The sequence below is a fragment of the Herpailurus yagouaroundi genome, unplaced genomic scaffold (assembly GCF_014898765.1).
Source record: "Herpailurus yagouaroundi ecotype Mexico unplaced genomic scaffold, PumYag 163, whole genome shotgun sequence".
Lineage (NCBI taxonomy): Eukaryota > Metazoa > Chordata > Mammalia > Carnivora > Felidae > Herpailurus > Herpailurus yagouaroundi.
This window is the reverse complement of record NW_024412404.1, coordinates 44,644,053-44,655,959: the sequence shown is the minus strand read 5'-3', so window position 1 is coordinate 44,655,959 and position 11,907 is coordinate 44,644,053. Positions and strand designations below refer to the sequence as shown.

Here is an 11,907-nt window from a genome sequence, read left to right as displayed (position 1 = left end):
GCTCCTATACATCAGAAGTCCATCCATGAGATACTTACACATGCTCAAAGAAAAAATTGGTAGTCCTGACTGGTTCTGGCCAGTTTCTTCGTCAAGGCCTGAGTCTCTGCAAAACAACTAAATCATTATTTTGTTATCATGGTGTCAGGCAAGAATGTTGTTATCTTACAGAAACATGGTGGTGTTATGCCCAGAATTCATGATCCCCAAATGCCGCCAAGGAGCCGAGTCCGATGTAAAAGCAAAAGAGCCTTTATTCGAGCTAGCTCGAGCTCAATCCCCTACCTGCGCTGACGCAGCAGTGAGATACCAGGGAGAGAGAGCGAGTTTCAAAAACACAAAGGTTTTATAGGGATCTAGGGGCAGTTGGTGAGGTAATGGCTATGGCCTCAGCCAATTGGCTGGGGAAGGGTCCGAGTCCTGTTAGGCAGGTGAGGGGGAGGTTGCTCAAGGGGAGGAGGTGTGGTCAAGGTGAAGGACACAGAACAAGATGGAGTTGGCCGGCGTAGGCCCACCCTTTCAGTGGCAGACAGCATTTTGAGAACAAGCTGATTTTGGTAAAAAGTTGTAGTTGCACTTCTTAGTTCCACTAACTCTTTGGTTACTGATTTGAGTCCCCACTGTCTTTTTGTTATTCCTCGTTCTTGAGGAAATTGGGATCATGGTGGCTCTAGCTCCTTCCTGCTAAAAGAAGGTAAAGATCAGACTTAGATAAATGAGACTTTTTGCACTCATTAGGAAATATTCCTTATTTTTAGGTTAAAACCCAATATTTTGCATTACTGATTCTTTGGTTAACAGTTTCAGTACAATATTTTATAGCACATTTTATGATTAAGTTGCAAAGAAGGAGAGTTAAGTCAGTTTTACTAAGATTATTTCATGTGAATATTCCTAATTTCTTGGGGGAATCCAGGAAAATATCCCTAAAAACCAGTCCAAGTCTATTCTTGGACTTTAGGGGAGATTTTTGTAACCAAGTAACTTGTCTTACTTTGTCAAGAGGAATTTTAAATTCCGAGGGAATATTAGTACGTGTACGTTGTGATGAATTAGCCACTACACAAAAACTTCCTTGTTTTGGTAAAATAAAAAGTTACTCTGTTATTTAAAATTACTCTAGCCAAAGAGTCGAAGGCCTTTTGTTGGGCTTCCATGTATGATTTGGGCAACGTTATTCACTATGATTCCAAAAGTTTGAAAGGTTTCTACTTATATGTTCACATGATATAATTCTCCACCATGGAAGTAATGGTCTCCCAAATATGTACCAAATTTTTTCCTCCTGATTGCTGGAAAAATAATGAGAATGTTTTGTAGTATTCTCACTTTAACCTATAAAACAGTTTCAGAAAAACAGTCAAATGACTGACTTTACAGAATTATAATATCTAAAAGGGGTGACCAAAAGTCCTAAAAGACAAGTGCTTCCCATGCTCCAGCCATTTAAAAGTTCATATTCCCAAGGGAAGTGTTTATATTCCTAGTCATAAAAGTAACCTGAGGTGCACATAGTGTTTCTGTTAATTCAGGAGGCTCAATACTTTTGTTCTGTGAAATCACTAAAGGTACCATTTGGAACCAATAGGTATGATTAAGTTTTGCGTAACTGAGAGGAGAAGATGTGGGGGTCCCATGGGGCCAGGTTTTTTATTTGTCAGTATTGTACCAAGAGGAGCAGAATCAGATGAGCAACGTTTGTTAAGAGTGTTTCCACAAAGTCTCTGGAAGGTGGTGAAAGGAAAAACGTTTCAATTGTTTTTACAGGAGGTGAAGTTATTAACTGTTTCAAGCTTCTTGGGGTGGATCCCAATTATTGAATGCGAGGAGCCAATATTTTGGCATAGTTAAAATGAGAGATGGCAACAGTGAGGAAAGCCAACTTAATTAATCTGACCCTATATGCTAATGTAGTTTGTCAATTTGGATGTATTGAAAACTTAGAGACCAAAAAGAAGTTGATGATAGGCATCACTATTGGGTTGCTGTGGTCACACACTGTGCCTTAGGGTGACATATCCAACAGTGAGGAGGATTGCCAGCCTTGGCCAAAGTTTGAGAAATCCTAGATCTTCCCAAGCACAAGAACTTGTAAACAATAGGAAAATGCAATGCAAAAAAAGAATACCTTTCATAATGTATAAGTTATTCGTAGATGAGAAGGTTATTTTTTACTTACCATAGATTGCTCCTTTCCAACCAGCTATACTAAATAGCTATTTCAGGTACATCAGAAGTTTTCTGGTGCAAGCACAGTTCTTTCCAATGTTTTCCTTGCTGACGGTGTATAGGCGACCTGTGAATTCTTGTGGATCCAGCTTACCTTGGGTGTGGTGAATCCATGGCTTAATACTCTTGAGTTTTACTGAATAGGTAGTCAATGACACCTCAAAATGTCCTGTTCAAGGAGGTTAGAGTTGCTCTTCTGGGTGCCTGTTCTTCCCAATCTTCAATAACACCAAGTCTCTGGGATTTAGTGGTGCAAGAGCACATCTGTAGGGTATATCAACCTATAGGAAGCAAATTTATATATAGTAGTTAGCGTATTTCCTAAAGATTAAATGCACCTGATAGTATCCAGTTTCCTAATTTAAGCCACATCAAGAATTCCTATGTCATGAAAAGACTGTAGAAAGGGTCTAACCTATGACAGTCCATAAAATCTTAAACCAACCTTACTTGTAGGGGCTACTCTAGCCAGAAGCAGGGCATTTTCCAAGTTAATTGTGCCAAATATTTTTTAAGTGTATGGACTTTCTGTTTTCCCAGTCAGTTGGGGTCTCCAGGAAGTGTGTAATTTCCATTGAAAATCCAAGGCACTGTACTTTCACCACAAATGCCACTCAATTGTTACTCTGCATTGTTAGTGGTAATCCAATTTAGGAATAATTTTGTTCTTGACAACTTTGGAGGCCTTCTCTAAATGCATGAGAAAGCTTCACCTCAACTTGCAAAAGTATCTACAAATACTAGCAAATATTGAAAATTACCTGTTGTTTTGGCACTGTGGTAAAGTCTGTTTGCCAGTGTTGTTACAAAATCACTGCCTGTAGAGGGTATACCTTTTAGAATTGGTGGGAGCCCAGACTTACATTTTTGGTTTTTTTAGCAGAAAGGTTTTTTAGTAGATTTTGGACTATCACTTAAATATTTTCTGAAGATTGGGACCCACAGTATACTTTAGGATCCATTGGAGAGTAGCATCTCACCTATAACGGGTGCTTTCGTGAATGACTAATTATCACTTTTGTAAGATGTTTAAGCTTGGAAGCTTGATCTACATCACTGTTCCCTGGTACAACCAAGCAGTTTGATTTCTGGTCTCCTCAGCAGTAGACAATAGCTACCTCCTTGGGTTCTCAAACAGCCTTCAATAATTGTAAAATCTCTTTTGCATAATTTTTCTATTTTCTATAGTTAACCCATTTTCTTCTGGATGGATCCATGTGTGTAAACCACTGAAAAAGCACATATAGAGTCAATAAAAATAGTCACTCTCTTGTCCTGAACCTAGAGGGCTCTTATGAGAGATACTATCTCAGTTTTCTGAGCAGAGGTACCTGAAGGGAAGGCTTCTGAACTTCCAGTGTCTGTTGATGGGTCACTACTGCATAGCTAATTTTTTATTGTACCTGTTCAATAAAATTCCCATCTGAGAATATTGCAAGGTAGGGTTTTTCCACAAGTAGATCCATTAAATTGGAATGGCTGGAAGAAACTTTTTTTAATTATTTGTATGCAGTCATGTGTGGGTCTCTCAGAGTTAGTAGGGAACAAAGGCACTACGTTCAAACTAAAATTGAGATTGTTCAGTAGGATAGCCTGATATTTGCCTTATCTTTCAGAAGTGAGCCAGTACATAATGTAGAGTCTGCAGTATGACAGGCTACCCTAAAGCAAATCTTTCTGCTGCTTATAATACTTCACAGGGGCCACTATTGCTTTCAAACACACAGGCCATCCCTTCGTTATTAGGTACAATTGTTTTGAAAAATACACAATAGTTACTTTTATGTTCTCCCAATTCTGAGTTAGAACTCCCAGATTGATCTCTTGCCTCTCATGGACAAATAAAATACTTTCTGGAAGGCCTAAAGTGGAAGCTTTAAATAGCTTCTCTTCAGTAACTTGGAATGCCTATGGCATTCTTCAGAATTAAGAGGCCCATTTCCTCTACCTCTAATTACTTCATACAGGGGTTTACCAAGGAGTTCAAAATTGGGAATCGAGATACAGTAGAATGTACGTGACTGTATTTGAGTAGTGGTAATGCTTTCCTTAAGATTCATTTTTCTCTGTGACATTTCATAGCCCGGCTATTTAACAGATAGATATTGGAGGGAAAAAAACACTGAATAGGTAGTCAGTAACCAAAAGTTTGGGGTCAAAATCATGTTTTGAGGTGAGACTATTTTCTAGTCTTGATAGCAACCAAAAACCAAGTAAAAAGGGTTCCTCATTGAAACTGGTGGCCCTTTTACTCTTTGGCTAATATTTCCCCCCAGTGTTGGAGGGGAGTTCTTAAAGCCTTGAGGAAAGGTTGCCCCACAATGTTGCTGCTTATTCTTAGTTTTGGGTGTCTGGACTGAGAGGGATGCAAAAGAATGCATCTTTTAAATCCTCTCCAATGAACCACTGAATGTCCCCAAAGTTGTTAATAGTATGTGGAGTGGGTACCACCATATGAATATCTACTACAATTTGGTTAATGGTTTTTTGTTTTTTGGGTTTTTTTTTTTCAACGTTTTATTTATTTTTGGGACAGAGAGAGACAGAGCATGAACGGGGGAGGGGCAGAGAGAGAGGGAGACACAGAATCGGAAACAGGCTCCAGGCTCCGAGCCATCAGCCCAGAGCCTGACGTGGGCCTCGAACTCACGGACTGCGAGATCGTGACCTGGCTGAAGTCGGACGCTTAACCGACTGCACCACCCAGGCGCCCCTGGTTAATGGTTTTTAAATCTTGCACAAATCAAGTCTTGGGTGCTTTGTTTTTGTACAGATAAAATAGGTGTATTGTATAGTGATAAGGACAAGTGAGACCAAATTCCAAGAAGGGCGAGAGAATGGGTTGATGTTCATTTTAGCTTGTACCTTTAAGGGGCACTGTCTGAGGTTTGGAATCTTAAGCCCATCATGAAATTTAACATGTATGGATATTGCCAGTTTTGTTCTTGCTGGCTTGCTATCTGCCCAAATATCCAATCTTACATTTTCAATGACGTCTTCAGGCAGCTCTGATATGACTTTTCCACCTTGATGGAGTAACATTACTTGAAAGGCTCAAGCTTGCTCTGATGGTACCTTTATATCCATATACCCAGGTACAAAAGTAACTTCAGCATTTCAGTTTAGTTAATAAGTCATAACCTAGTGAAGGGGTAGGGCATTCAACATATATAGAAAATTATGTTTAAGGTGAATGTGACCTATGTGTCAGTCCAGGGTGGTTATAAAAGGTTTTAGTCAATACTTCTCCTGAAACTCCCATTACATCCATAGTTTGATTTGAAATACCAGGAGGGCCAGGTATTTAGTACTGAATAGGCGTCCCTAGTATCAGCCAAAACATCTATGAGCTTATTTGTCACTATAGCCTGGGGTTCCTTTTGATGGCAGATTTTGCAAGGTATACAGGAACCCTTAAGCCCCTTCATTCCAGGTCACTATTGACATTTCGACCATCTGGTGGTCAGCTGAGGGCTCTGTCTCCTCAAGAGAGCTCATGAGCTTGGGCATTCTGTCTTTCAATGGGTCTCTTCTTTACAGTAGGGTCACTGATGAGACCCCAAACTTCTTACCTTGGGTTGATCTCATCCTTGTAATGACCCTGGTCTTGGATTCCCTTGAATTAGGGCAACAGCTAACAAAATAGGCTGCTGTTTCACTTTTCAGTGATTTTTTCTTTGTTGCACTTGGTTTCTGCTGTCAAAAACATTAAAAGCAATTTTAACCAACAGTAATACAGGCATTCCCAATGAATCCTCTAACTTGTGGAGTTTCTTTTGAATGTCTGTGTCACCTTGCCTGATAAACATTGCCCATTTTTAAATTTTCTGGTGCCTCAGATATCTCAATTTTTTTTTCAAATTCTGAAGTTTTTGCTTAACTTCTTGAGCTTTTTTTTAAACTTTTTTGTTCTTCGTTTTGGGGCCCCTTTTTAAAAATCCAACTACAATACAAACCCAATAGTATTTGAGCTTCCCTTTGTCTGCATTGTTGAGATCCATGTTAGGAAGAACCATTATGGCATCAGCATTTAGGGGGTGATTGGGGGTTTCAGCAGCAGCCAATTTGCTTCTTCCCTAGCTTTTTTAGCACCATATAGTGTTCCTCAGAAGTAAGGAGAGTGATTAATCAATTTTGTACATCTGCCCAAGTGAGGTCATGGGTGGCAAAATAGATGAGAACAAATTTTTCATCCTCTTGAAGTCATTTCTATAGTCATATTGCTTATTCAATTAAACAGATACAAGGCAGAGAATGGAGAGTGGATCTAAATCTTTCCTGAAGGTTGTCCCCTGCCATCAAAGCTCCAAGTGGGACTTACCTTAGCGTATATTGCCCTCCTTAGGAATGAGTGGCTCGCTGATCAAATTGAGCACCCTGTAGGGAATGAGAAGAAAAGACCATTCCTACCGCTTGGTCCCCCAAGGCAGAAGGTACTGGTGCAGGGCCTTGTTGGGGCTCAAGTTTTTAGGACTAGGGCTGCTGGGCAGGGACAGGCACTCTGTCACCTCCATAGAGTGGAGGAGCTATATGGGGATTTAATTCAATAAACTAATCAAAACATCCTCTTTTCCCTGGTTAGGATTGGGTAGCACATACTTCAGAGTGTCACTGTGCTATTGGAGTAAAACTTTACATTTTTCCTGAGCTGGCTTATTCTGATATTCTGAAATCATAAAAGATGGAACATAAGGTATGTCATCCTATTTTTCCCTTTTATAAAACAAATCTCATTGTAGCATGGTATTATGAGTTACGGATGTGTTAATTGGCTATTTTTCTCCAGAGTCTAACAAATATGGGCCAAGAAGTGTTGCAAAAGAATGTCATATTTTTTGTTTTTATAGGTTTATAACTAAACATTGCTCAACTTTGGAGAATACAGTCAAAAGAGCTGCATTTGGGGATTGAATTGTCATTTCCTATTTTCCACTTAGAACATGGCTGGTTTTATCCAAAGATACCCAAAACTGTAGCAACAAACAAACCAAATGAAGCCCAGAGAACCTCTGTGGGTGTTAGTTCCTCTCTAAAAGTTGGGGCTTCACCAACTGAACCAAAGGGCTTCCTAGTCAGCCTTTCTTAAGCAAGCAAATGGCTAAGGCAACAAACCCAAACCCCTACTTGGAGGCAAATGAAAGGAAGGGAGAAAGAAGCCAAATGACAGACAAGTAAGAAATAAGCTCATGTACCATCACACACAAAATACTCACCAAGAGATGTCTGCTCAAATTGGAACCAAAAACCATATCCCTGTCATAAGGGTTAACTTAAATACCGAAGGACAGTGGTGCCCAGTTGGGGTAGGGCCGTGGGGACTGTCCCTAGGACAGAGTCTAGGAAGCTGCTTGGATTCCTCATTGGATTCCCATTATTGGCTGGGGCAAATGAACCATGGGCAGTGAGGTCTTGGCGGGCTCACCAAATTTTTAATCAAACGGAACTTTGTTTGCCTGATGCAAAGCAAAGCCAGTCACTGAGACAACAAGAATGCAGCAAAGAAAGGGTTTGAGAGGCAGGCAAACAATGAGAGCAAATCCACCTCCTGGAAAGGGGATAGTCAAGGACCTTTTAAGGTAAAAGAAAGAAGGATGTGTGTATAGAGGAAAGGAGCTATATGACTTTAAAATCAGATAAACTTAATAGTAAAGGAAGGTTAAAGTCACTTTGTACCGGTGCAAATCTTCTGCTTACATGGCCATGGCATACAGGACAAGAGCATGGAGTTCTTGGCATATTGAAGGGTGGATTTTTAGGCCCTTCTACATCACAAGTTCATCCATCAGCCATTGATGCACACAATGGTCAAAGAGAAGGTTGGTGGTCCTGTCTTTGTGAAGGCTTAAGTCCCTGTAAAACAACTAAATCAACATTTTATTATCATGGTGCTAGGCATAAATGTTATCTTACAGAGACATGGTGGCAGACAGCCTGAGAACAAAGAGATGTGGGTGAAAAGTTAGTAGTCCTATTAAACCTTTCATTACTGGTTTCATATATGGGAAGGGGAGTTATTTTTGAATAGTAAGTTAAATATTAGCTATAGATTGATTCAAATGTGCATGATGAAAAACTTACCACTAATGTAAAGCTTTAAAAAACAAAAAACAACTTTCTTTACATACATCTAAGTAACATTATCAGAAAGTAGGAGCTGATGGAATTATGGGGCTTTTGACTTCCTTTGGCCAAGTTTAGGTAAAATCCATGTCTATATTTTAATTTATTTATTGAGGGTAAGTAGACAACCTTTGCTTGATCCTCTTGATGAAAAATAACCTTAAATGTTATTAACACGGTTTTGATAAGACAGTGAATAAAAAGTACCAAGACTCCAAGGTCTGTCTAAAATACATTTGTTCCTTTATCATTTTTTTGCTTTTATTAAAAAGTATCTTTATGCAAAAAAGAATAATATAAAACTGCACAGATTAAACATTTTTAGATGATCTGATGATCATACAGAAGGTTGGTAACATTTAAGAAAAAAGAGAAAACTCAATTATAAATGTGCTGTTCCACTAACATCTGAAAAAAATATGAAGCTCAATTTGAAACCAAACACAAAGGTTTCCTAGTAACTGTGCAGATTTTTAAATTTTTATCTTAGAGAGCATGAATGGGGGAGAGCAAGAGAAAGAATCCTAAGCAGGGTCCATGCTCAGCACAGAGTTCATGGCTGGGATCATGACCTGAGCTGAAATCAAGAGTTAGACACTCAACTGACTGAGCCACCCAGGAGCCCCTGTACAGATTTTTAAGCTTCATTCTGTTACCATTTCTGGAGTCTCTAGTATTGCTTTACTGATCTTGCCATTAATGCCCTTCAAAGCTCATAAACACTGCTCAGACCAAACTTAGCCTTTGATTATCTTTAAAGGACTTGGGTTTTATTTTGTAATACTAAAATTCAGGTTCGTGCACCACACCTGTTGCCTCCCCTCCACACACACAGACTATAGATCTCTAATAAGGAGTTGTCCTTTCTATAAGTCGTTTAGTTCCGTATTTTATTTCCCACATGCTTGAGTAATCTACACTTCACTACCTGTACTTAAAACCAAGAAATAAACTATGTGAAATAAGTGGGCACTAGGGGTCTTTTCTATGCTATGAGACTAGTAGGTGAAAGGTGAAGTACAGGAAAAAGGCTCCTCCCACTTCTGCTAGGAGTCCCTTCCAGTTAGTGACAGCAGAGGGCTGGTTCTAGGGGAGTGGAAGGTGGGGAGAAGATCTGAAAGGTCATTCTTACTCTCTTCATAGAGGTATCTCTAGGGTCAGGAACATTACTTATTGAAATTTGCAACCACAACACATGAGTACAAAAGAGTTCCGAGGAATCTTTTTTAACGACTCTATGGTTCTTGTATCCATTTAGACTCAAAACTAATCTCTAACCTGAGGAAATATTTAATTTTTATTTCACCACATTCTGGAGAATTCTGCCAGACACTGGTGATCTCTTATCAGTTTGGCTATATTCACTGGTAATGCCAGATTATTTAGTTCTAAGAACCAGCTTATTAAATCCTCAAATTTCTCAATCTTTCCTACATATAATTTTAATTAAATATTTTTAGAATTAGATTTAATAAGTATCAGTGGCAAGCAAATGAGTCCATCTGTTTGGACACTGAGAAAACTCATTTTTTAAAATTTATATGACCAGTAATAAATCTTAAGTTATACCTTTATATTCTCTATGGCAACATTTTTCAAAGTATAGCCCTTGAGCCCTCGTATTGTATCATCCAGTATGATCACTCACTATCCAAATTCCTGGGTTGTATTGCAGACTCACAATGGGAATCTCGGGAGCAGGGTGAAGAAATCTACAGTATTTTACTAATTGGCTTTGGCAAAGCAGTTACCTGAAGCTAATAAAAAAGTCATACTTTAGCTCCTTTTATTCTGAAGGTAAGATGACACTGACTATTAAATCATTTTTTAGGATTTGCCTATGCTCTCACTTCTGCCATTCCTTTGCTGGTATAATTTTCACCAGGACACTGCTGGTCCATTAGAAGGAGCTTGGGAATTGAACCTAGTCTTGCAAGTCCCGACTGTGTCACTTACTAGCACAGTAAGTGCCCAAGACAGAGACGAAAACCTTTCAAGTCTGTTAGCTGCCTTCCCTGAAAATGGGGTTAATGTTAGTATCTTTCATTTATTGTTTCAGGGCATTTTCGATGCTGGGACTTCTTTGAGGTGTTTTATATGCTATAGTGAGGGAACCATGGCAGCAAAAACAAACATTTTATTCAACCTATTTTTTCTTTAAAATATTTAATATTTCTCTAAAGTGGAAGCAAGAAATGTCAAAACTAGGAAAGCTTTTTAATAAAGGTACTCCCTTTCCCAATGGAGACTAACTTGAAAAGCCAGTTCTGTAGTGTCTCCTGTTGTTGAAGATACCGTATGGAATGATTTTGCTAATGGGTGATAAAATGGCTCACATATGGCAAAATTTAAATTTGTGGGTGAAAAAAACTATGTGCAAATCTGTATGGTTACCTGAAGCCAAGGATATAAATATGCAAGCACACTACTACTTGTGAATATGTCAGGAAGTGGTGATTTTAAGTAAGAAATATCATTAAAAGATTGAAATACTGAACTTATAAAACATTTGAGTTTATCCATTAACAAAGATAATTCTAATAGAATCAATTTGATCCTTTCTTAACAGAGAACCAAAAACCATGTTTAGAGAACTAAGAGTACTGTTTTTTTTAAAAAGATAATTTATTGTCAAGTTAGCTAACATACAGTGTATATACACTGTGCTCTTGGCCTGGGGAGTAGATTCCCATGATTCGTTGCCTTTATACAGCACTCAGTGCTCATCCCAACAAGTACCGTCCTCAATGCCCATCACCCATTTTCCCCACTCTGCTGCTCCCCCCATCAACCCTCAGTTTGTTCTTTGTATTTAAGAGTCTCTTATGGTTTGCCTCCCTCTCTGTTTGAAACTATTTTTTCCCCTTCCTTTCCCCTATGGTCTTCTGTTAAGTTTCTCAAACTTGTCAGTCTTTTTCTGAGTGGGTATTCATAATGCATATTTCACTCTGAAGCAATCTTTAGTAGATGTTTGATGAGCATTATGTAGTTCTAATGAAAGGAACCTGGTGGTAACTGGCCAAGAAGGCATGTCTTCTCTCACATTTTTTTTCTAACAGTTTGCTTTGTTTCTGCAGTTTTGTTCCATTCTAGAGAGCAAATAGTGACAACAAAGAGTTTTGAATGATCTATCATATTTGCATTTGTGGCAGTGTTATTCCATTCACATTTGAGTCATACCTAAAGGGCCAGCCTACTGTAATTAGTGGAAGAAGTAGGACACTTTGTCACTCACCTGCTGATGGAAGTTCCTGAAAGAAAATTATCTGTCCATCTGCGTCTCAGGAAAAGCTGTTCATGACTCAAGCATAGGTGACCCACACGATAAACTGTGGCATTTTGAAAATTATGAGTTATTACTAACAAAGTTTGAAAATACTTTTCTTTAAAATTAACATTGCACAGTTTCAGTGTTCCACCTGTCTCAACTGTATTCTCACACACTTGTTTTATGACAGGCTTTCTTAAGCAGAAAAGGGCAAAATCTTACCTTGTGCAGGTATCAACCTTATCTTGTGCCTAGTAACGAATTGAACATGTGAATATTTTGTGGTATAT

The 11,907-nt window shown here is 38.8% G+C and overlaps 1 long non-coding RNA gene across 1 annotated transcript; it reads right to left on the bottom strand.

Moving 5' to 3' along the window:
• Positions 1-419: 419 nt before the first annotated feature.
• LOC121037546 (uncharacterized) lies at positions 420-5,954 on the bottom strand. Its single transcript, XR_005793820.1, has 3 exons — positions 5,802-5,954; positions 2,324-2,510; positions 420-684 (listed from the first exon to the last, which is right to left on the bottom strand). It is a non-coding gene; the product is annotated as an uncharacterized LOC121037546 (long non-coding RNA).
• Between the last annotated feature and the right edge of the window lie 5,953 nt (positions 5,955-11,907).